This window comes from Myxocyprinus asiaticus, chromosome 31, assembly GCF_019703515.2.
Source record: "Myxocyprinus asiaticus isolate MX2 ecotype Aquarium Trade chromosome 31, UBuf_Myxa_2, whole genome shotgun sequence".
NCBI lineage: Eukaryota > Metazoa > Chordata > Actinopteri > Cypriniformes > Catostomidae > Myxocyprinus > Myxocyprinus asiaticus.
In genome coordinates, this window is record NC_059374.1 from 30,352,366 (window position 1) to 30,365,350 (window position 12,985).

General features: G+C 37.4%; 1 protein-coding gene across 7 annotated transcripts in view; it reads left to right on the forward strand.

Annotated features, from left to right (window-relative positions):
* LOC127421756 (glycerophosphodiester phosphodiesterase domain-containing protein 5-like) overlaps positions 1-12,985 on the forward strand; it is a 79,139-nt gene continuing 66,154 nt past the window's right edge. For 4 of the 7 annotated variants that reach the window (XR_007894087.1, XR_007894088.1, XM_051664858.1 and 1 more), the window contains exon 1: positions 25-284. The gene's annotated coding sequence lies outside the window, so the exon portion shown is untranslated. The other 3 variants (XM_051664856.1, XM_051664857.1, XM_051664855.1) reach the window with 2 other exon arrangements.

Genomic DNA, 12,985 nt, shown 5'->3' on the forward strand with positions numbered 1-12,985 from the left:
CCATAAGCACGAGCTCAGGTACTTCACTACACTGTCAGCACAAAGATCACACGGACTCAAACAGACAGCGTGTATTTTTTAGACACTTTAAAAAATTCAAGGTGCTTCTCGTGTGTTCCGATGCCAGTGTTTTAATTCTGTCATTTTTATTTTATTTTAAATTCTTTGGTTGAGTTTTTGTGTCAGTTGTACCTGTCCCGTTAGGTGTTGAAGGAACGCACAGAGGAAACGTTTCTCCAAACTTTTCTTGAGGAGAAACGAGAGGGCAAACACGTCTAGATAAGGTAAGAAAACTGTCGTTATTCACTCTTTAAAATGATTTGTTTTATCGAACAACACTTGTATATATTTGAATAAACCGTTTAAACCAAAGTATATTGTGTTGAATTCATATAGGGTGTTAATGTAATGTATTAACTGCATGGCAACCAGTTGTTTACATTTATATGGGTATAAGGCGCAGATTTGGACATTTACTCTATATCCTGAATGACTGGTCTTTAGTTTTTGCATGAAAGGTGTATTGGAAGTATCATTTTACATATTGTATGAGTATAGGTCTAAATGTGATAGATTTAGTAAACAAACTTGTTGTTGTTTGGAATTACTCGCCCATGGCACGCGGAAACGCCCGTTGTGTTGATACCAGGTGACTTATCTGTTCCCCCCTCAGCACATGGGAGTTCAATATGGAGCCAGAATGATCTCAAAAGATAATATATTTACAAAATAACATTCATAAATGCACAGCACAGTTCTCATTCACAAAGTCCGATTCATAAATGCAAAATACAATTCATAAATATATAATTGAGGGCACAAAAATTCCCCCAATTTTCCACACAAATACTTCTCACTTAAATAAATGTATTTCTTTTTTACAAATATGTATTTATCAAGTTCTTGAATTAATTTGCATCAAAACATTTGTGATGCAATTTACATTTATTACATTTATAAATGGATTAAATACATTTATTTATGGATTGTTGAATCTGCATGTGCAAATCGCCACGTGTGTGGATCGCTTTGGATTTGTGTGTGGCTTTTTTGAGACTTTCCTGCCAGGTTTCGATTCACTTATTATATTATTATTATTTTTTTATTTTTTTTAGGAAGTCTTCTTTAGCCAATCACATTGAGCTTTTAATCCACCAATCATAACAGATTTTGCTGAACTCTAGTGGATATCGTTTCCGCTTTACCATAAACAATGTTTCCCTCCAAGGGTTTTTTTTAACAACAAAAAGTGTAGGGCATCAAAAAGTTTTATAGATACAGATATAGCTGATGGAAACGAAATCGCTAAAATTCCACAAGTATCGACATAATATTTTTCCATTTAACTCTAGCGCATAAACTCTATGTCAATATTTCAAATGTCACAAAAAACTGGTTTGGAAATACTTTTTGTCGAGAAAATCGGCATTAATGCAAAAATATAGTGTCACATGACAGAGTTTACCCCAGTTGTTAGCCTGTGTTGATCATGATGACAAGGTTGAAAGCCAATTTATTGTACGTGAAGCATTACTCGCACTGTTATGGATTGGTCTTAACGGCATACTTGCACAGATCCGATGTTGCAAACACATCTGCATCATGACACTTCCAGGAGTGCCACCACAAATATCTTGTATCATGCACCTGTCATCGACAAGTGCACGGAGAACAAATGAATGGCCACTCTTTGCGATTAATTTAATCGTGGTAGCCATCCGTTTATTCATTAAAGTTGCTTTTCCACACCATTCAAAATAATAGACGGCAGTCACAGAATTAGTCCACAATACAAAAAACATATAACTTCTGTGCACAAAGATGTTTTAAATTAAAAATAAATACACAATACTAGGAGAAAAGCTTCAGTGTGCTTTTTTGGAACACTAACATAGCCAACTCTATAAAATTATTGTTTAGCTTTTGAAAAAAATGCCGGCAAAATTCCCTGTATTAAATGAATAAAAAATTACCAAATTAAAAAAACATTAAAATAAAAATTACCAAACGAAAAAATAATATTGTTAGGTCTATATAATTGTCTTTTCTTTACACAAACTTAAATTAGTCTTATCTTGTTTTGTAGATGAAAAAAGTCGGCTGATTGACATTCTCAGAATGTTCTACACATTTTGTCAAGACTATAAACTATCAGAAATATTTGTCCAATGCTGAGTTCACTTTCAGAAAACGAGCTTTTGAACATTTTAAAACTTTTAAATATTTTTAATCTAACCCTCTTTACCTCAGATCTCATTTGCTGAGCTTCTTCAGAAAATGTAAATTGCATTATGATGCTAAAATAAAATTTAGATGACAATCAAGTTCAGTTGGTCATTAAAAGTTGCTGGACAAATATGCGGAACATAATGCAGTTGTGATGGCAATGCATTAGATTAGATGATTGTTCAAAATAGCTTATTGAATATCAGGAACGTATCATACTATATATAAACCCTGATATTACACTGCATCAGTTTTTCTTTAATAGCTGTGTACAGAGCACATACACATAGATGGATGGTCCTTACTAAGACTACTTGGTGCAGATTGCTAGCTTGAGAAGGACTGTGACGATTCACTTTCGGGTCGGAACTGGTGGCAACCTGCGGTAGGCGCAACATCAGGACCAGTATTACTGTCCTATCAGAAGGGCAGCTGTTCCATTTAATTGCAATTCCTCGTCTTCTGATTGCATTTATTTGTGAAATTAAAATGACAGTAAGCTGGCTAATTTCAATGAACTGTCTCAATATTCTCCCCATTTTACAAAGACACAAGATACACACACATTTCGGTATGGAAACTGCTTAAGGGCAGGTTTCTTTTGCGATAAACCAAAACTTATGCGACAAAGTGTTTTTTTAAGCATGATGCACGTCATCACACACATCATTTTATCGATAAAAGGCCATTTTGAATATTTTGAAAAACATTTAAGAGGTTAAACCTGTGATATGGCTGACGCGATTACAATGGAATACCTTTATTTTAATTTGACAATTTACAGCCTCAGCGGACAATGCAAGGAGGCTTAAACTCTGGTAAGGTTAAAATAGTACACATACAATAAAACTATAAACAAAAAACACAAAGGAGGATGCAATAATTATGGGGATGAGATAAATTTGATTAAACAAGAAATATGCAGTAATATGCAATGTAATAACAATCAATGCTACAAAAATAAGCAGTTGTCATTATTGATTCTTCTTAAGTACTTTGTTTGGCAGTAAAGACAGTGCTAATGGTGATGAGTATACGTTCATAACCAATACTGTGTACCTAAAAGTTTTTACAGCAACTTTACCTCATTAAACACTTTGCCAAACTGAACGATAAGCACAAGGTTTGATTGATTAAAGTATGAAAACCAATATAAGAAGCACGCCACTTCGATCATGTCAAGTTCTGTCTTGTTCTCTGGTGTTAAGTCATCATTATGTCTCTACTGGAACCGCTGTTGTGATAATATGATGATTGATTTATTTTTGAATCCGCTCGGATGTTTCTCAAACTCGCTAAACCACGTATCCAGCTTTTGGTTGATTGCAGCCACAGTGGTCTTCTTTAGGCTTCTATTTTGTAGGTTGAAAGGCAATAAAAAATCATTTCAGTTTTTTTTTTTGCCTTTGTCTGAAGTGCAAAAAGCTACACAACCGCTTTCCGTCATGTTTTTCATGTTAAAATAGCCAAATCTATCGGATATTTCTCCCTGTTGTTCTCATAGGAATGAATGAGTAACTATGGTAACGGGGTACGGATATACACCAGAGTTCAGCAAGGCCTGTTATGATTGGTGGATTAAAAGCTCAATGTGATTGGCTAAAGAGGACTTCCTAAAAAAAGCAATTTGTGAAACGAAACCTTGCAGGAAAGTCTCAGAAAACCCACACACAATTCCAAAGCGATCCACACACATAACGATTTGCGAATGCAGATTCAATGATCCATAAATAGATGTATCAACATTCACAAATGTTTCTATGCAAATTAATTCAAGAACTTGATGGATACGTATTTGTAAAAACGTTATGAATTTATTTAAGTGAGAAGTATTTGTGTGGGCAATTGGGAAAATTGTAACGGTACATGTATTCGTCCCGAACGGTCACGGTTCGGTGCATGCAGTCAGACGAAGAATACATCTGAGTCAGTCACAGGCGATCCACACTCCAATCCAGAAGGGGGCGCGCGTGTGGTAGTGCAATGCTGTTTGCTAACCGCCACAACAGGAAGAAGAGCAGAAGAAGAGACCATCTTTGCACCAACCCAAAACAAGTTTTATTTTTCATTATTCTATTTATTTTGTACTTTTATAACAGAAGAGATGCTTTTCAGTTTTGTAGCTGATTGTGACCAAATACCTTTTGTTTTTTATCAGCCCTACAAAAAAATATGACCTATGCAAGAGTGCATTCTGTTTACTTCTTAGTGCTTAATACACTAAAGGAGGCTGTACTGTACCAACTACCTCGGGGGGACTAAATGCCGCTAGGTGGAACAAACTGTAATTTGCACTACTGTCTGTTCAAAATAAATGAAAAGAAACCTTGCATTTGGGATGTGTGTTGCTTTTTCCAGTTGTACCGAACTCGTATCGAACCGTGACCCATAAACCGAGGTACGTACCGAACCGTGACTTCTGTGTACCGTTACACCCCTAATATTTATGAATTGTATTTTGGATTTATGAATCGGATTTTGTGAATGTGTATTGTGCTGTGCTTTTATGAATTGTATTTTGTAAAGATTTTCTTTTTGAGATCATTCTGGCTCCATAGTTCAGGGGTTACAGCAGATAGTACAACGTGATTTACCCAGGTAAGACATATTCCTGGTTCAGCATCCTTTAATGGTCTTCAAACTAGTTTTCTATCAGTTAATCACAGCCCAAACCCTAAAACCCTGCAGGTCAGTCCACTAGTTAAGATTGTTTAAAGGAAATTTACGGGTTCAGTACAAGTTAAGCTCATTCGAGAGCAAATTTGTGGCAATATTGATTACCACAAAAAAAAAAAAATTCTACTCATCCCTCCTTTTCTTTAAAAAAGCAAAAATCTGGGTTCCAGTAAGACACTTACAATGAATGGCCAATCCTTAAATGTTAAAAATACTCACTGTTTCAAAAGTATAGCGACAAGACATAAACAATATGCGTGTACATGATTTTAGTGTAATAAAATCACTTACTAACCTTTTCTGTGTGAAGTTATAGCCAATTTTACAACTTTGTTGCCATGATGATGTAATGCCAATAAACCATGACAGTAAAAATTATGATTTAAACAACTTTACCACTCAAATAATACACAAGTTTTATCAGAATAATCTCTAGAGTAGCACTAAAGAGTTTGACCTGATAGATGTCAACACAGATATCCCAGTTCATTCAAAGTGAGCAGGGGCATGTCCACAAGGGTGGCACCCTAAAACGAGCTTAGCCCCCCTCCCCATCGGACATCGACATACTTACGTGGTGCCACCCCTTTTTCTTCTCTTGCCACCCCTTAGCCACCCCATGTGTAAAATCCTGGACACGCCCCTGTAAGTCACATTTGTCATTTAGGACATGTATATTTATTATTCCTCCCTTTCCAGTTACACCAAAAGACTATATCCAACAGCACCAAATATTGGAAGCACCTTTTTAATTGTTTTATGCCAATTTCTTTGTGGCTACATGAAGTCTTTAATGAATTCATGTCCCATTTTATTAGTGTTATTAGTCATCCCACTGCATAAACACACACTATTAGAACAGTGACATAAACTATACTTGTATTATACCATCTTTTATTTTAGCTTTAATCTGGCCTCTAAAGCATTGAAGACTATAAGATCTGTTCAAAGATGTGTTAGCTATAAAAAGAATCACTGTTGTCTATCTCTAAGGAAACAGTCTGCATTTATCTAGCATGGCTTGGCGGGTGTAACGTTGAATTAACCCTTCTTATCGTAAGTGAGACGGGTGATGCTGTGAGATGACCTATTATTATTGCTAGTCCTGTGGGAGCTGAGCCATGTGCTGTCTTTGATTAGTCCACACCCCCCTCCCACATACCAGGAATAATGGATGGGAATCGGAGACTCAAAGCTCAGCATTACATCACGAGTGCACCAAATTATGTGTTCCCTCTTGAGAAACTGCATTTGATGGGCTGTGCTTTGAAACCCGGGACTCTTTATAATCTTCATTGTGTTTGACATAGGGCGATTTTTAACTCTGTACTTAATGCAGAAGTCCCTGTTCGTTGTTTTTCGATCAGTAAAGATTTTCTCTACTAATTGTCAGCAATTAAATCAACTATGTACCCCAGTTGGCTGTGACATGTTAACTGTTTGCCTTCGGTCCATAGAGCACCGAAATACAACGTGGTGAGTTGTGTGGATGCCGCGGAGAATAGCGTGAGCCTCCAAATGCGCTAGGTCTCCGTGGTAACGCGCTCAACAAGCCACGTGATAAGTTGTGTGGATTGATGGTCTCAGACGTGGAGGCAACTGAGATTCGTCCTCAGCCACCCGGATTTTGGTGAGTCACTACGCCACCACGAGGACTTGGAGTGCATTGGGAAATGGGCATGCCAAATTGGGGAGAAAAAGAAACCAGATAGAAAGCCAAAGAAAAGGAAGACAGCTGATAGCCCATTAATCAGAGGTTTAATATACAGTATATATAGTTGAGAAGATAAATTTGCATCCCCTTTTGTCTCATAAATGTTCACACCCCTTTCATAATATATACAAATATAAGAGATAAAAGATTCTCCTAAGTGTCAAAATCTTGATCTCATATATATATATATTGTTTTATAGTATTGCCTTAGTCTTTCTTTAACGTGACTAGATGGCTCAGACACAAAGACTACAAGAGTGCAAATTGAATGAAATCCCAGATGCAGTTTATTGTGCTACTCCAATCCCAATCAATAATTACCAGAAGAAGAAAAAACATATATACAATACGTGACTTTTAATTATAAAGAAGTCCGAAATACATATTGGACTCTTATTTTGAAATGTCTGCACTCCCAGTTGTGAGCTCACTTGCAGCTGATTCGCTGAGAAAGTGAATCTTATTCAAACTGCTAACCTGAACTCCTGAGTTCAAACCTCAGTTCTTTTCGGGTGATTCATAAAAAAGTCCCGGTTCAAAAGAGTAATTTGTTAGACTCTCTCGCACTGGTTTTTTTTTCTGCGTGTGGTGCTGTGAGCTCATCAGAAACAGAACAGGTGAAAAGTGGCACGAGACACACTGGTTGTGCTCGTTCTAAAAATTTATTCAATAACTCACTAGATGATATCTGACCAAACCGACTGTCACCAATGGCGACTAGATTTTAAATTGTTGTCGCAGTCGTTTATTTTTGGTCGCATTTGCGACCATTTTAGTTGCAGTCTGGAGCCCTGTAATGACAACAATGCTTATGTCTTGGTAGGAATGGAATCATAGTTTGAAAAAACTGGACATCTATGAATGAATTTGCTACTTTCAATCGATCCATCACAGTTTTAATTCTTTTCATCAACCACCGAAATGCAAGCACAGGATTGTGAGATAGGATAGACAGCTATGGAGACATCTGTTGTCCTCATAAACTGACCAGATGAAGGCATCTTGGTAAACAAGGTGTTACACAAACATTGGATTTGTATGTACACTCACTAATCACTTTATTAGGAACACCTGTACTCCTACTTATTCTTGCAATTATCTAGTCAGCCAATCGTGTGGCAGCAGTGCAATGCATAAAATCACACAGATACAGGTCAGGAGCTTCAGTTAATGTTGACATCAACCATCAGAATGGGGAAAACATGTGATCTCAGTGATTTCAACCGTGGCATGATTGTTGGTGCCAGATGGTCTGGTTTGAGAATTTCTGTAACTGCTGATCTCCTGTGATTTCCAGGCACAACAATCTCAGAATTTACTCAAAATGGTGCCAAAAACAAAAAACATCCAGTGAGCGGCAGTTCTGTGGATAGAAACGCCTTGTTGAAGAGAAATGCCTTGTTGAAGAGAGGGGTCAACAGAAAATGGCCAGACTGGTTCGAGCTGACAGAAAGGCTATGCTAACTCAGATAACCACTGTGTACAATTGTAGTGAGCAGAAAAGCGTCTCAGAATGCACAACACGTCGAACCTTAAGACGGATGGGCTAAAACAGCAGAAGACCATGTCGGGTTCCACTTCTGTCAGCCAAGAACAGAAATCTGAGGCTGCAGTGGGCACAGACTCACTAAAACTGGACAGTTGAAGACTGGAAAAATGTAGCCTGGTCTGATGAATCTTGATTTCTGCTGAGGCACACAGAAGGTAGAATCAGAATTTAGTGCCAACAGCAAGAATCCATGGAGGCCCTAACGAGTATTAGTATAGTGTTCCTAATAAAGTGCTAAGTGAGTGTATGTGCCTTAATACCTTCCACCTCCATATAATGCCTGTGAAGGCAGCATTTTTCACTTGATGTTTGATGATTCAGACAGGCTAGATACCTTTTATTCCAGATGAGTTCACCAGTATCAGCATTGTCTGGGCATGACAGTTCACATGGATGAAGTGTACTTTATACTATGCTGTCAGCTACACATCCTTCATTAGGCAGTCAGTCACTGCTGCATTAATGTGATTCTTGTCATAGACAGCTTCTAGTATGCTCCACAGGCATTGACCATGTATCCCCTGTTGCTCGTTGGGACAGATGACACCTGTGCTTAATGCCTCATGGTTTTCAGGAAGCACTGAAGGAGTTAAGGCTTTGATGGCCTTCATTTCAACCAGAACAGTGTTCCCTCTTTATCTGCATGCCTTGCATGCCTTTGTCAGGTGCTGGTTTTCCAGGGAAATGTATCAGCACCTACTGTATGATTAAGGTCTGGTCCCACATAACCTTCTCACCAGTTCCCTGGACTTAATCACCTGGGGTTGTTTCAAATGGTTCCATAAGATGGTTCTTTTGCTTTCTGTATTAGTATTCAGGAGGGCAATGGATTCAGCTGGAAGGAGAATGTGCCAAGCTCAGCATCCCTCTGTTTGAAGTGAGTAAAGCCATCTGAGCGCAGTATGTTTATCCTGGTTTGTTGTTCATTTTGAACTCTCCCTCATGTTTAGGAGGTGTTAAGCCCTTCATTTTGTCTCACTGTCTGAAGATATTTTCGAAAACATTTTATTTGTTTTACGACAGGGCTCTCAAACCATATAAGTTTTGCTGCTTATTTGGGATTAAATTGAGATGGATTTTGCATTAGAGAATCACTCTTCTTTAGAAATGAAACAATAAATATTTTGTTTAAAATGTGTGTAATTTTTTTTTTATCTTTAAATACTTTCTGCTATCTCAGTTTAATATGCAGAGACAGCTTTGTAAACCATTCGTAGACTGATTTCTCCGAAATGTGTAAACGGTGTGCATTCTCAAAATGTTTGATTGAGATTTTTAACCAGCCTGGCACATCAACTTTAGCTCAATGAATGGCGTGAGTTTGGGGTGGGGCTCTCTGTATATCTGACCAGTGGAAAACTGCTGCATTGAGTGTTCGGGAAACCTGTTTGAAAACAAATTATATTTGCAATGCCATTTTAAATGACACACTTCCCTTTTAAATAATAAAAAAATAAAATAAAATCCAAATATGATCAGTATTAATAGGCATTCCATACTTTCATTCTCTTAAGTAAGATGGCCTGCATAACACAAGCAGAAAAAGCTTGGTGAAGGAGTATATTCTAACCAAAGATAGTCGATTGCAGGCAGTCAATTTGACAGCTGAGGAATGATTACTTAAAGAGCACCACTCAGTGGTGTTATGTCTTTATCTCCATTACTCTTGTGAATAAATGATGGGGCATTAAATTAGCCACAGTTAATCTTTCTAAAATGCTGTTGTTCCACATCAGCAGTATGATGCATTATCCAACTAATAATTAACTATATTGTCTCTGATGTGCATTAATAAGCTAAATCTCTAGTGAAATATGTCAGAAAGAGAGAGTGCGAGAGCCTATTTAATCAACTGTTGTATGAAGCCAGTGTCCATCCATGATTTCTTGCAAAGAGTCACATTTAATTTGGAAATGAATTGTAATCTGACAAAATAGGAGGATAAACTTGCATATGCTGAAAAGCAATTTTGATGGTAATGAGCCATAATAATATAAAAAAATAAAGAAAACAAACGATAGTTAAAAAAAAATAATATCCTTGAGAAAATGACTTATTGGTCGTTGTTACAGCTGAAGTCAGAAGTTAACATACACTTAGGTTGAAGTCATTAAAACTAATTTTTTTTAACCACTCCACAGATTTCATATTAGCAAACTATAGTTTTGGCAAGAGGTTTAGGACATCTACTTTGTGCATGACATGTGTAATCTTTCCAACAATTGTTTACAGACAGATTGTTTAACTTTCAATTGACTATATCACAATTCCAGTGGGTCAGAAGTTTACATACACTAAGTTAACTGTGCCTTTAAGCAGCTTGGAAAATTTCAGAAAATTATGTCAAGCCTTTAGACAATTAGCTTCTTGGCTAATTGGAGTCAATTGGAGGTGTACCTGTGGATGTATTTTAAGGCCTACCTTCAAACTCAGTGCCTCTTTGATTGACATCATGGGAAAACAAAAAGAAATCAGCCAAGACCTCAGAAAAAAACTGTGGACCTCCTCAAGTCTGGTTCATCTTTGGGAGCAATTTCCAAATGCCTGAAGGTATCACGTTCATCTGTACAAACAATAATATGCAAGTATAAACACCATGGGATCATGCAGCCATCATACTGCTCAGGAAAGAGACACATTCTGTCTCCTAGAGATGAACGTAGTTTTGTGTGAAAAGTGCAAATCAATCCCAGAAAAACAGCAAAGGACCTTGTGAAGATGCTGGAGGAAACAGGTAGACAAGTATGTATATCCACAGTAAAACGAGTCCTATATCGACATAACCTGAAAGGCTGCTCAGCAAGGAAGAAGCCACTGCTCCAAAACTGCCATAAAAAAGCCAGACTACAGTTTGCAAGTGCACATGGGTACAAATAACTTACTTTTTGGAGAAATGTACTGTGGTCATATGAAACAAAACGTAACTGTTTGGCCATAATGACCATCGATATGTTTGTAGGAAAAAGGGTGAGGCTTGCAAGCTGAAGATCACCATCCCAACCGTGAAGCATGCAGGTGGCAGCATCATGTTGTGGGGGTGCTTTGCTGCTGGAGTGACTGGTGCACTTCACAAAATAGATGGCATCACGAGGAAGGAAAATTATGTGGATATATTGAAGCAACATCTCAAGACATCAGCCAGGAAGTTAAAGCTCGGTCGCAAATGGGTCTTCCAGATGGACAGTAACCCAAGCATACCTCCAAAGTTGTGGCAAAATGGCTTAAGGACAACAAAGTCAAGGTATTGGAGCGGCCATCACAAAGTCCTGACCTCAATCCCATAGAAACTTTGTGGGCAGAACTGAAAAAGCGTGTGAGAGCAAGGAGGCCTACAAACCTGACTCAGTTACACCAGTTCTGTCTGGAGGAATTGGCCAAAATTCCAGCAACCTATTGTGAAAAGCTTGTGGAAGGCTACCCAAAATGTTTGACCCAGGTTATACAATTTAAAGGCAATGCTACCAAATGCTAACAAAGTGTATGTAAACTTCTGACCCACTGGGAATGTGATGAAAGCAATAAAAGCTGAAATAAATAATTCTTTCTACTATTATTCTGACATTCACATTCTTAAAATAAAGTAGTGATCCTAACTGACCTAAGACAGGGAATGTTTACTATGATTAAATGTCAGGAATTGTGAAAAACTGAGTTTAAATGTATTTGGTTAGTGTATGTAAACTTCTGAATTAAACTGTTGCTCACTTGTGAAAAATATAATATGGGTTGCAGGGCAGTCATGATTTTGGCTTTTGTTCCTCTACTGTCTCACTTTTTTCCCAAATGGCACCACCTGCTGTTTTTAATTAGTGTCAGAAAGTAACTAAAATATCCAGAGTCCGCAGACACAGCCCAGGTCTCATCTTTGGCATCTTAAATCATAGTCTGTGTCCATCCTGAGAAAAAGAAAGCATCTGTAATGCTATATTGCAAGCCTTATAATTACTCTGATGGGCATTCAGTACTGTAAAACGTAGGTAGTTGGTGTATGAAAAGCTCTTCATGCCACTTGTCACAGAACTGTTAAAAAATGACTACAATGTACAATTTTTTAGAATTTTAGTCTTTTAGTCTCGAGTATTTTAGCATTGGCTCAACAGATTGAGCCAATGTTAAAAGACTGTTGCCGCAACAGAGAATATTCAATTCACAGAATTTTAATTGTGCCAATTGAAAAATTTCAATGAAATGAAATGCACGATGGACCAGTGCTGGGAACGCAATATGTACGTACATTCACCTTTCGAGTTTTGAAAGTACGGTTTGTCAGGCTGCGCATGCATAGATGGTTTTCCGTTTACTAAGATTTGTTCAGCCGAGAAAAAGATTTCAGTTCGACTTGACGTATTGACTGAAGACATTTAAATGTGCTCGGTGAATATGAATTTTGAATTTTAATTTAAAACTTTCAGATGTTATCACCACAATACATATTTATGTATTGGGGCAATTATTTGCATGTCTTTAATTGAGCAAACATTTAATTCTCAGTTCTATAAATTTGTCAAAATCTAAATTTTTTACAGTGTACTTTTAATTGTGCTTTCCTCTAGGTGGTGAATTATACTGTCTGAAAGTAGCTGTCAGATATATAAATGCACCTTTTTCGCAATTAGTTAGCTAGTAATTGCCTGTAAAGTTTACTTACGACTTTTAATTACAGCCAATGTACAATTTTCCTTCCATTTGTTTTAATGGCAGTTTCTATTTCCTGACAATGGGAATTAGCAAGGACCTGGCAATAAGATGTTATATCGATATATGGGCTACGACATGATGATGTCTTACAAATCTCCCGATGTCGATTTCGAAACTCAGTG